Source organism: Tupaia chinensis, unplaced genomic scaffold (genome assembly GCF_000334495.1).
Source record: "Tupaia chinensis unplaced genomic scaffold, TupChi_1.0 Scaffold144752_1, whole genome shotgun sequence".
Lineage (NCBI taxonomy): Eukaryota > Metazoa > Chordata > Mammalia > Scandentia > Tupaiidae > Tupaia > Tupaia belangeri.
The window spans coordinates 107,120-117,361 of NW_006204612.1; the positions used below are offsets into that span (position 1 = coordinate 107,120).

General features: G+C 37.4%; 1 pseudogene; it reads right to left on the reverse strand.

Annotated features, from left to right (window-relative positions):
• Positions 1-805: 805 nt before the first annotated feature.
• LOC102488538 (required for meiotic nuclear division protein 1 homolog) overlaps positions 806-10,242 on the reverse strand; it is a 65,364-nt pseudogene continuing 55,927 nt past the window's right edge.

Consider the following 10,242-nt stretch of genomic DNA (forward strand, 5'->3'; position numbering starts at 1 on the left):
TATATTTCGGCAAAATCATCATTGGGACTTTGCTAAGAGTTACATTGAATCCATGGATCACTTTGGATAGCACTGATATCTTAACAATATTAAATATTCCATGCCAGCCCTGTGGTCTTGATTAATGTACCTGGATCCCACATGGCCCACATGAGGTTCAAACATGAGATTCAAATCCCAGACACAGAAACTTGAAAAGCACACCTAGGAGTATATATATGCATTCCCAAAATCCCAACTGGGTGGAGAAAGAGCAAAGAAAGGATTGCAGCATGACCCTGACCCATCACAGGGGAGTGTCTTCTCCCTCTATCTCGCTGTCTCTCTTTGACAAGCTCATGCACCCTCTGGCAATTTTTTAAAATTAAATATTCCAATAAATAAACCAGGAATGTCTTTCCATTTATTTCCATCTTATTTAATTTCCTTTAGCAATGTTTTATAGTTTTCCATGTAGAATTATTTAGTCTCTTTGGTAAGTTAATTCCTAAATATTTTATTCATTTTGGATTATTTATATTCCATCAATGCACAATTCCATCTCTGCACAATATGGTTTTTAAACATATGCATGTAATACATGACAGTCAAATCAAAGATATTATTATATATATAACCTTCAAAAGAGAACTTTACATTGTTTTAAGATTCTTCATAATTCTTATATAAGCAGCAATACTTAGGGGCTGAAAAAGGTTGTTATAACATTTTCTTGACTTAAAAAATTAAATACCTGTGAAATAAGAGTAGTGAACTTTTATTTTTGGTGGCAGAACTTGAATATCTCTTTTGATGACTCTATCGCTCAGTCAAGCATCACCTTTATGGTGATAGGGACAACAATGCTCCACTCCAGGTGCAGTGCCCTCTTCTCGTTCAGGTAGTTCCTCAGTAGCTCTGTTAATTCCTTGTAGTGCTGACATTTGTCCTTCATGACCTTAACTCTGGGTAATACTAAGGAATTGACACGTTTTATCATAAGTTCTTCCAGTTTTTCTCTGTCCAAGTAGAAATCAGGAGTGATCAAAAAGTCTGAGCACAAATTTATGCGATGCCTAAAGGCAGAGGGTTCACACATTTTCCACCTAACTTGTTTCTGAGTAGTTTCACTTTCTTCCCAGCTCTTAAAGCCTTTGGAATTGATTGGATAGATTCGACAGACGTATCCAGTGATGCTTCCCAAACAGCCAGTTTCACTGAGAGCACTGGAGAAAGCAAATTTCTCCAGCGTGGCATCATCTATACCCAGCTCTGGATTTAAGTTGATTTCCCCTCTGAAGTTTTGACTGTCCCTCTGTTTTATGTGGTTAAGCTCTTCATTTCCCCAGTGCACCAATCCAATTTCATTGGGCTGAATTTCATGTTTTTCTAGAATTTGCATCACGTGCTTCACAGTTTTGTCTTACACAGTCTAAAACTCAGCAGCTCCTTCCTTAAGGAAGAATATTATTCCAGGATCACCTTCTTTTGTAGACGTTTCTGCACCCATCACCAAAATATTTGCTGCATCTATAGGCCAGATTGTGACTTCGACATATCCATGGGAGGACAGCTCTTGACAGATGTCCGGGTGATATTCACCTGCTGTGGCAAACGCTGTGTCGTGTGTCAGGTCCCAGCGCACAGGCAGAGCTGGAAGGTGGGTCCGGATGGCTGTCTGGCTGCCTAGTCCTCAGCACTTTCAGTGGTCTCTTGTTTTGCAGAAAGTTGTTTTGAAACAAATATTTCAGTTGATGTAGATGAGTAACACCTATTTAGTATTTTTATAAACCACTTAGAACCCAAAAGATTTGGTTTGGGGATCACTTTCCTTTGAGTACCAAGTGATTTCATGATTGGAAGGTGGGCTTTTCCATCTTGGTAATGGGCAGTACTTTTGTTTTTGTTTTTTTGGTTTATTTATTTTTTTTTTGAGAGGTTTTTGCTATAGGGTGCGTGTGCTCGCCAGACAGACAGAGAGAGACAGAGAGACAGAAAACCACACCACAATCCCTGCTCCTCTGTTCTCCTCTAGGGATCTTGGGCACGCATGCACATGCGTCTGGCATGAGTTTTAAGCCACCGAGTCCGGGACTCAAACCGCGGTCGACTATGTGGGAGTCCAGCGACATAGCCATTATGCTAACTGCTAGTCCCAAATGGGCAGTACTTAATAGGAAGCCTATTCTTATATTAGTAGTCATCAGTTCATTTCCAGGATCTGAGCTTGTGGAGATCACCAACTGTCCTATCAGGAAAGAACAAAGCCAACTTTTGAGCTATTGTCAGGGTGCCACAAGATGGATTTTCAAGTTCCTTGTATGGCTGAAATGTCAGATGAACAAATCTTCCACACTGATGTACTTTTGATTAAAAAAGCAGTGAGATCTGATCAGGGTTCTGAGAAGTCTGACTGACTAGGAACCAGCAGTTAGCGTAATGGCTATGTCGCTGAACGCCCATGTAGTCGACCATGGTTTGAGTCCCAGATCCGGTGGCTTAAACTCACGCCAGGCGCGTGTGCGTGTATGCCCAAGATCCCAAAACGAGAATGGCGTAGAAGGGATTGTGGCGTGGCCATCCCCCCTGGGGGGTGATTTCTTGCTTTCTATCTCTCTGTCTCTCTCTGTCTTTCTGGCAAGCACACACACCCTATAAGCAAAAAAAAATCTCTCTCCAAAAAAAATAGAAGTCTCACTCACTTGACTGTTAGATCATAAGCTCTCCGCTGGAGGAGATGGAAGCACCAAGGAGCGGACAGTGCCCGCTGCTACCTCTGGCTGCCAAGCCTCTCTAGACAGAGCGCTCCCTACCTGAACTTTACACTTTCTGTTAAGTGTTTCTTCGCTTGATCATTACACCCACCCTCTATCTACTCCAACCTTTACAGTCTCTGGTATCTATACTTATCCTTCCTACTATCCAGATCTTTCTCTATTTCTGCCATGGAGTACAGACATTTAGTATACATAGAATGAAGAAATATAGTGTGTGTCTTTCAGAGTCTGGCTTACCACGTAGCATTATGTCTTCTACATTCATCCACTGTGAATCAAATGATAGGGTCCCCTTTTTTCCTTATGGCTGATTAGTATTCCATAGTGTATATGTGCCACAGTTTTCAAATCCAGTCATCAGGCACTTAGTTTGGTACCATGTTTCAGTAATTATGAATAATGCTACAGTAAACATGGATGTGCAGGTTTCTCTCTGACTAGTATAATACTGTAAGTATAGGTATTTTCTTAACTCCAAATTTTCATGATTATTAAACAGAAATGTAACTAATTTTTGCATATTGCTTTTGCATCCTTTTGCTGAATCCATTTATCACTTTTAACAGTTTGGTTTGAGTTTTGTGTGTTTGTACAGCATTTGATTTTTTTTACATGTAAGATCATTTCATCTGAAAACAGATAACATTTCTTCTTCCTTCCCAGTTTGGATGCTCTGTATTTCTCCTTCTTGCCTAATTTCTCTGGCTAGAATATACAATATGTTGAATATAACGTAATGCAGAAACATAGGCATCCTTTTTTGTTCTTGATCTTGGGGGGAAAGTTTTCACTCTTGAACCATTGAGTATGTTAGCTGTGTGGTTTTTATATAAGGCCTTTATTATGTTACGATAGTTTCCTTCTATTTCAGTTTAATAGGTACTTTTGTCATGAAAGAGTATTAAATTTGATCACATGTATTTCCTGCATCAACTGAGACAAACATTTTTTTGATATTGTGTCTTTATTATTATTATTATTTATACATTCAATTGCTATACATCATTTAGATTGTAAAGAGATTTTACCCAGCACTATACACATCTCAGTCCAGTTGAGAATACTATACACATCCTCATCAACAGATAACAAATTATGTCTGTGTCCCATAAATATCTTATCTTTCTATTTTTCCCCCTAATTTCCGTTCCTGCACTCTTGTCCTCCCACATTCTCCTCTCACTTTGTTCCTAGTGTCCACAACAATTTTTAATGCTTTATGTCCTACTGTCTTTCAGTCTCTACCGTAGAGTGTGGATGGTTGGTATATGTTAAGTGGAGACATACAATGTCTCTCTTTCATAGCCTGACTTGTTTCACTCAAAAACAAATCTTCCATATTCATCCACTTTCTATCAAATTCCAGGGCCTTGTGGTTTTTTATGGCTGAATAATATTCCATGAAGTATATGTGCTACACTTTTTCAATTCATTCATCCATTTGTGGATATTTGGGTTGGTTTCCTGTCTTAGCAATCATGAATTGTGCTGCAATAAATATAGTTGTGCAAGCACTTTTCTGACTGAGTGTTCTTCTGTCCTTTGGGTAGATACCCAGGGGTGGAACTGCTGAATCATATGGTAGTTCTATTTGAAGATCTTTGAGGAACCTCCACATTGTTCTCCACAGTGACTGGACCATACATTCACACCAACCATGTAGGAGTGTTCTCCTTTCACCACATCCCTACCAGTACTTATCATTTTTTTGGGTTCTTTTTTTTAATCTTTGCCATTCTGACTGGAGTTAGGTGGTATCTCATTGTGGTTTTGAGCTGCATCTCCCTTATGAAGAGGGATGTTGAGTATTTTTTCATATGCTTTTTGGCTGTTTGTATGTCTTCCTTAGAGAGTTGTTTATTCAACTCCTTTTCTCATCTTTAAATTGGGTTAATCATTTTCTTCTGGGTAAGCCGCTGGAGTTCTCTGTGTATTCTGGTTGTCAGTCCCTTATCTGAGGCACAGAGGCACAGTTAACAAAAATTCTCTCCCATTCTGAGGGTTGTCGATTCACACTAATTATGGTGTCCTTTGCTGTGCAGAAACTTCTTAATATGATGTTGTGTTAATGTGGTATATTACATTGATTTTTGTAAGTTGAACCATCCTTGCCTTCCAAGCACCAATTTCACTTGGCCATGACATATAATGCTGCTAAATCCAGCTGGTAGTACTTTGTTGAAGATTTTTGCATTAATATTTAAAAGGGTATTAGTCTTTAGTTTTCTTATACCATATTTGTTTGGCTTTGATATAAGGACAGTACTAGTCTCACAGAATGTATAAAGAAATGTTACCTTCTCTATTAAGAAATGTTATCTTCTCAAGACCAGCAGGTGGCATGGTGACTAAGGTGCTGGGCTCTCACATGGCTGACCACAGTTCAAGCTCCAGTCCTGGTGGCTTTCTCTCTCTCTCTCAATCTCTCTCTATCTCTCCTCTTTCATCAAATTTGAAAATAAATCAATTAATTTAATTTAATTAATTATTTTAAAGGAAAAAAGTGTCATGTTCTCTTCACTTGTTTGAAAGCATTTGAGAAGAATTGGTGCTAATTATCCTTTAAATAATTAGTAGAATTTACCAGTGAAGACATCACTGGTTTATTTGTGCTGCTACAACAAAACACCTGAAGCTAAGTTATTTATCAAGAACAGAAATCTGGGGAATAGCAGATGGCCTAATGGCTACATCACTGGACTCCCATGTAGTCGACCACGGTTCGAGTCCCGGACCCAGTGGCTTAAATTCATGCTGGGCACGTATGTGTGCATGCTCGATATCCCAAGAGGAGAATGGAGAAGGGATTGTGGTGTGGCTTTCCCCCGTGGGGAGTGATTTCTCACTTTCTATCTCTCTGTCTCTCTCTGTCTTTCTGGAGAGCGCACACGCCCTTTAGCAAAAACCTCTTCAAAAAAAAAAAAAAACAAAGAGAGAGAGAGAGAGAAAGAAGAACAGAAATTTGTTTCTTTCAGTGCTGGAGTCTTGAGAAGTCAAATTCAATGCATTGGGAGTTTTGGTGTCTGGTGAGGGTCCAGTCTCTACTTCCAAGATGGCACCTTGAATGCTGTGTCCTCTGAAAGTGAGGAATACTGAGTCTTTGCTAGCAAAAAGCAGAAGAGCAAAAAAAGGACAAACTTCCCTTACTAAGCCTTTTTATAATGCTATTAATCCATCCATGAGAGCAGAGCTCTCATGACCTGAATACCTCCCAAAAGGCCCCAGTTCCCAACACTGTTGCATTTAAGATTAAGTGTCCAACATGTGAATTTTGGGAGACACATTCAGACCACAGCAACATATGATCTTGAGATTTTGTTATTGTTGTTAGATTTTTTTTATTATCGATTCAATCTTTTTAGGAGTTATAGATCCATTCTTTTATTATTATCATCATTATCATTATTTATTTTGCAGTGAATCAGTTTTGGTAGGTTTTGGTATCTAGGAACTTGTCCATTTCATATAGGTTATCTTACTTGTTGGTATACAACTATTTATAATACTCTTTTTTTTTTCTCTTTTTGGAGAGGTTTTTGCTATAGGGTGCGTGCGCTCGCCAGAAAGCCAGAGAGAGACAGAGAGACAGAAAGCGAGAAATCATCCCCCAGGGGGAATGGCCATGCCACAATCCCTTTTCCTCCATTCTCCTCTCGGGATCTTGGGCATGCACGCACACACACCCGGAATGAGTTTAAGCCACCAGGTCCGGGACTCGAACCACGGTCGACTACATGGGAGTCCAGCGACATAGCCATTATGCTAACTGCTGTTCCCTATAATACTCTTTAATAGTCCTTTTTACTTCTGTAAAACCAGTTGTAATGTCTCCTCATTCATTTCTGGGTTTAATTGTTCCTGTTCACTCTCCTTTTTTCTTAGTCAAACTGAAGATTTGTCAATTTTGTTAATTTTGCTAAAAACCATCTTTTAGTTCCAGTGATATTCTCTACTGTTTCTCCATTCTTTATTTATCTCTGCTCTAATCTTTATTAGATTAGATTTTCATCTGCTAAATTCTGGTTTAGTTTTTTCTTCTTTTTTTAGCTCCTTAAGATGTAAGTTGCTGATATGAGATTTTTCTTTTTGTATTGTTATGATATTGAGCACATGGATACATGCATATGCAAGAGAGAGAGAAAAGGAGAGAGAAAAACAGAAGCAGAGTCATGTCATACTGTGATCCCCTTTCCCCAGCTCTTTAGCTCCCCGGGATTCCAGACACCGTGGACATACCTGGCCAGTTTTCAAGCCAACCTAGAGATTTGAATCTGCCACCAACCATATGGCTTCTGGCCTTGGAGGTCACTTGTGTTACTAGTGTACCACAAATGACTAAGTCCTTTCTTCTTTCTTAATGTTAGGTTTATGGCTATGAGTTTCCCTCTTAGCACTGCTTCTTCTGTGCCCCATATGATTTAGTATGCTATGTTTACATTTTCTTTTTTCTCAAAATATTTTCTAATGTCTTATTTAATTGATTATTTAAGAGTTTATTACTTAATTTCCACAAATTTATGTATTTCCCAGTTTTCCCAACTCCATTATGATTGGAATACTTTGTATGATTCCAACATTTTTAAACCTATTAATACTTGTTTTTGCTTATTTTTTGTTTTTGCCCAATATATAGTCTATCCTGGAGATTGTTTCACGAGCACTTGAAGAAAACGTGTGTCCTAATAGTCCGGGTGGAATGATCTATTTATGCCTACTAGGTCTAATTAGTTTATAGTTAAAGTTTTCTGTTTCCTTATTTATCTTATGTTTTGTTGTTCTATTCACTACTTAAAAATAGGGTACTAAAGTTTATAGCAATTATTATAGAACTGTTTAATAGTCCCTTCAATTTTGCTTCATACATTTTTGGGGTTCTGATACTAGTGTATATACTTTATAACTTTATATATTCTTGATGAATCATTCCCTTTACTTAATGTCCTTCTTTATCTCTTATAACTTTTTTAAAATTAGAGTGTAATAGACGAAATATATCTATTAGGTCTCCAGGATAGTCATGGTGTATTTTGCTATTCATCATGACTTTCCCAATAACCCAGCATATAGCTACTCAGCTCCCTACTACTGATGATTTGCCTGAAATATCTTTTTTCAGAGACCAGCAGTTAGTGTAATGGTTATGTCACTGGACTCCCACGTAGTCGACCACGGTTCGAGTCCCAGACCCGGTGGCTTAAACTCACGCCAGGCACATGTTCTTGCGTGCCCAAGATCCCGAGAGGAGAATGGAGGAGAAGGGATTGTGGCGTGGCCATCCCTCCTGGGGGGTGATTTCTCGCTTTCTATCTCTCTGTATCTCTCTGTCTATCTGGCGAGCACACGCGCCCTATAGCAAAAACCTCTAAAAAAAAAAATACATATATCTTTTTTCATACTTTCATTTTCAATTGATGTGTGTTCTTAGACCTCAAATGAGTCTGTTGTACACAGCATATTTTTTAATTCATTCTGCTGATTTAATTCATTTTTTTGTTTGAGACGTCATCTGAATTTGAAGTAGTCACCTTTAGTGAAGGATTTATCAATACTTCTGACCTTAGTGAGAAACAGATATGGCTTATTAACTGTTGATGATGACATGTATAGTATTCTCAACTGGATTGGTATGAGAAGTATTTCATGATGGGCAAAGTCTTTTTACAAGCAAAATGAGAAATAGCGATTGACTGTTTTAAAAAAATAATTAGAATAATAATAATAATGATTGGGGAAAACATAGAAAAGATATTGAATGTTGAAGTGGGGAGATTAATGTCTCTGTACTGACTGACATGCATGGCATTCCCTTTTGAAAAAGCAATGTTATACACTGTAAAGTTACATGTAATCCAATGTAATATAAAGAAGATTATGATGATAATAAAAAAATAAAAAATAAATTTAAAAAAAGATTTGTTGTAAGATAAGAGGTAATTAACCCATCAAATATTGGCTTATTTTGCATCCTTCTTAATTAACTGGGTCTATTCTCATTTGCTCTTTTAAGACATCCATATTTTCTTTCATTTTTCTCTGTTATCCTTGCTTTCCAAATGACTTCTCATCTTATCCTATGATAAGAATTTCAAGATGGAACTAGAAGAATAAATGCTCTTCTGATATATATAAAAAAAAATACTTCTGACCTTTTGCTATTGATTTTTTACATGTCTTGTACCATTTGTCGTCTCCTATTCTTCCATTAGTGCCTTCATTTGTCTTAGTTGACTTTGTAGTGACATATTTTGACTCTCTTCTAATCCCTTTGTGTATATCCTATAGATATTTACTGTGGTTACCATAGAAACTACATATAACATCCTGTGAGCATGGCGATCAAACCTAAATTGATATCTATTTAATTTCAATAAAATACACAAATTCTACCCTCTACCACTCTATCCCCACGTTATGTTATTAATGCCACAAATACATTGCATGCCAAAATAGCAGGTCTTTAAATTATTTTTATTAATCTTCTCATTCTTATATAAAATAAAAATTTTAAAAATTATGATAACCCTGGGTTTTATATTTGTTCACACATTTACTTTTATTAGAGATCTTTATATGTCCATATGACTACAGGTTATTGTTTAACATCCTTTCATTCAAACTTAGGTAATCTCTTTAGCATTTCTTAAAATAAACTTATTTTGTTTATATGAGAATGCCTGAATTTTGTTTCCCTTTTCTTTGAAGGACAGTTTTGCCAGATGTAGAATTTATAGATAACAATGTTTTTTTCACTTTCAGCACTTCAATATATCATTCCACTGCTTTCCAGCTGCTAAATTTTCTGCTGTGAAGTAGAATGATATACTTACTGAGGATACCTTATATGTAATCAAGTAACTTTTCTCAAGAAACTTTTCAAGTTTCTCTGTTTTTTGCTTTAATATGTGTACCTGTGAGTTTTGAGCTTATTCTAATTTTAAATTTGTTTAAGCTGCTTTTCTTCTTTATTTAAAAATTGGTATCTTCCAAAAAATTTGGAAAATTTAGCAACATTATTTCTTCAGATAGTCTTCCCTCTCCATTCTCACTTAATTCTCCTTCTGGGACTCCATAATACATATGTTGGTCTGCTTTATGTTGTCTTGCAAATCCATTCAGCTCTATTCAGCTTTCCTCATTTTTGTTCTAGACTCAATAATTTAATTGTTAGGGGAACCAGCAGTTAGCGTAATGGCTATGTCTCTGGATTCCCACGTAGTCGACCACAGTTCACGTCCCAGACCTGGTGGCTTAGAACTCACACCGGGCGCGTGTGCATGCGTGCCCAAGATCCCGAGAGGACAATGGAGAAGGGATTGCGGCGTGACCATCCCCCCTGGGCAGTGATTTCTCGCTTTCTGTCTCTATGTCTCTCTCTGTCTGTCTGGCGAGCACACGCGCCCTATAGCGAAAAAAAAACTCTCAAAAAAAATAAATAATTTAATTGTTTTATCTTCAAGTTCACTGATTCTCCCTTCTGCCTGATCAA